Source organism: Schistocerca gregaria, chromosome 2, assembly GCF_023897955.1.
Source record: "Schistocerca gregaria isolate iqSchGreg1 chromosome 2, iqSchGreg1.2, whole genome shotgun sequence".
Classification (NCBI taxonomy): Eukaryota; Metazoa; Arthropoda; class Insecta; order Orthoptera; family Acrididae; genus Schistocerca; species Schistocerca gregaria.
The window spans coordinates 700,618,981-700,622,047 of record NC_064921.1 but is presented as its reverse complement, the minus strand read 5'-3'; the positions used below and the strand labels follow the sequence as shown (position 1 = coordinate 700,622,047).

The 3,067-nt window shown below is 41.1% G+C and overlaps 1 non-coding gene across 1 annotated transcript; it reads left to right on the top strand.

Moving 5' to 3' along the window:
• The first annotated feature begins 453 nt into the window (after positions 1-453).
• Positions 454-526, top strand: Trnav-aac (transfer RNA valine (anticodon AAC)). Its single transcript has one exon. It is a non-coding gene; the product is annotated as a tRNA-Val (tRNA).
• Positions 527-3,067: the final 2,541 nt, after the last annotated feature.

Genomic DNA, 3,067 nt, shown 5'->3' with positions numbered 1-3,067 from the left:
AAAATGTCGGTGATAAACATAGCATCGGTTGGATAGAGGCTACTAGGCTACCTCAATTGTTGTTTATTGATGACAAGCGGATAGTATTATAGCAATCAAAATTTTTGCACTTGATTCCGAGAAAACAGTCTGAGGGAAAGATTAGGAATTAGTGCTTAATGTAGAGAAAAATACACTGATGCAATTCAGAAACTGGCTATATTGTTAATAAAAGTATGTGGAGGACCAGTGACTCGGAAATATCCTGATCCCCGTACGACAGTATGTTTATATCTATGCATAATATCGTCACTGGCAGTCTGCTGTCGTTTCGGACACCTGCAACAGCGCACTATGAGTAGCTCGGGGATAATGGCGAAGGGCAAGCTGTTACATAACAGTCAAGAGAAGATTGAAGACAGTACGAGATAGGAGCTCCGTCAGATTACAGACTGCTGAAAGTGGGCACTGGCTGTTTCCGTGGTGTAGTGGTTATCACATCCGCCTAACACGCGGAAGGTCCCCGGTTCGATCCCGGGCGGAAACATTAATTTTTCTGTACTCGTTTGGCCATACCGAGAGACATAATGGAACTTTTTTCCATCGTGAATGAGGATCACTGCGACTGTGATGAATAAAGGTTTCTTGAAATTACTAGAATCAATCGCTATTTGTTTTTTCCTCAATTTTTATTATCCCATTAAATGTCCAACCGCCAAGCGCCGCCCGGTTTGAGGCGCAGTCACGGATCGCGCGAACCAATCCCTCGGGAATGGGTGTGTGTATCGTTCTTAGCATGCGTTAGTTGAAGTCTAGGTACCGATGACCTCAGTAGTTTGGCCCCTTAGAATTTCACAAGCATTTTGAACCGCCTAGCGATTAATCATCAGGTGGACATACTTGTTGATTGTCTGCAGCAGTGTGGGAGCGTTACTAATATCCGTTGGTTGGCTGTCGGTTGACTGTTTCCTAAAGAGCGCGGAATGTGGTACCTGTGACTAAGTGTGTGAAGCGCAGTAAAATTAACGTCGGTGGAAAACATTTATCATTTTTCCGTAATACTGTTTGCACCACCAACCAACCGATACTAATAACTCTACAAGACTCCCACACTGCTGCGAAAAATCAATATTTACCATCTGATGATGAATTGCCAGCTGGTTCGAAACAGGTAATTGGATAATAAAAATTGGAAAACAAAAGACGATTGGTTGCAATAATTTCAAGAAACCTTTAAGACATATCTGAATATTGGAACGCATTTCCTATACTGCTGAAACATAAGATCTTCACCTACATGTAAGGTAACGGGGGTTAATATGGAGCTCTTTCAAGCAGTTCGTAATTTAATTTTAAAGCACAGCAGCAGGGATAATATATTGGGCAAAATAGACCGGAAAATACTTGTTTTGTGTTTTGCTGGGCATTGTAGTTCCGTTGCATAGTGTTTTGGTTTTCTTTTAATAGCAACGAATTATAAAATTGTGATGATAAATGTGTAAAGTCATATAATGTATTTAGGTTTAAGTATTTAAATCTTATAAAAAAAACTTGTAAACGAATATTGGCCATGTTTAGGGATTATTTTGCCTAATGTAGTGTCACGTGACCCGACTCAGGATATGAGCGGGAAAGTCGCGGTGTTTGGTAGTTGTCCGTTTAAGTACCACGAGTGTAAGCATGGACGCCAGTGTATGTGAAGGAACAACGTGAAAGTGTGTAGGTGGGAGACAATAAACAGTGTACGAATTGCACCGATTATTATTATTTATACAGATCGGATTTATTTGTGAACTTGAAAATGCATGGCCACAAGGTTAGAGTGTTTCTTTTGAATAAATAAGTTTCAATCTGAACGTGTATAGTTCAATTCACTGCTGTTCAAAAGCTAGCTAATATATGACTCAATAGTAGGGGCGCAAATGCAACCGTTCACTACCAACCCCCTTTGCAGATGAGCCACGTGAAAATAGGTAGTGAACGAGTCCGAGTACAGTTGCATACTTTACATTGAACTGGCGAGAACAAAAATGTCGAGCCCATCAAAAATGTTCAAATGTGTGTGAAATCTTATGCGACGTAACTGCCAAGGTCGCCAGTCCCTAAGCTTACACACAGCCTAAATTATCCTAAGGACAAACACACACAGCCATGCCCGAGGCAGGACTCGAACCTCCGCCGGGACCAGCCACACAATCGAGCCCATCGGTAAGATTTTTTCGACAGTAGTTCTTCTTAAGTTTTCTAAATTTTCTCTTTTCATTTAAATCAAATCGCTGTTATAAAGCTGGCGACAGAGAAACTTACGTCAATGAAAAACTGTAATATTGAACGTTATTTTTATATCGTAAGGCATTAAAATGAAAAGTTTGTTAATTATTACAAATTCACAGACAAATTCCCTATCATAACCTTTTAGAGAGCTCTTGGTAATTTGGGTTCCATGTGAAATCACTTAGTTATAACCGAGCGAGGTGGCGCAGTGGGTAGAACACTGGACTCGCATTCGGGAGGACGGCGGATCAATGCCGCGTCCGGCCATGTTGATTTAGGTTTTCCGTGATTTCCCTAAATCGCTCCGGGCAAATGTCGGGATGGTTCCTTTGAAAGGGCACCGCCGACTTCCTTCCCCAATCCGATGAGATCGATGACGTCGCTCTCTGGTCTCCTTCCCCCAAACAACCCAATCCAACCCTCACTCAGTTAAAATGTTCTGACTACTGACGATCGTCACGATGGCGAAACGGAGTTAAACCGTAACGACACATAAATTTTTAAATCCACTGTTCATGCTTCTAATCAGAATAGTGGTATTGCTGTGTGTCCATTCAGGTGATACTTCGAACGGCAGTTAAGGGATTAACGAAACTGAAAATCAAATGAAACTGTTTTATAATATAATTTGTACTGTTATTGTTTATATACTGCGTCGCACCAAAACCAAACAGAAACAACAGTGGAGTACAAGTTCAAAAATGGTTCAAATGGCTCTAAGCACTATGGGACTTAACAAATGAGGTGACAAATCCCCTAGACTTTGAACTACTTAAACGTAACTAACCTAAGGACATCACACACATCCATGCCC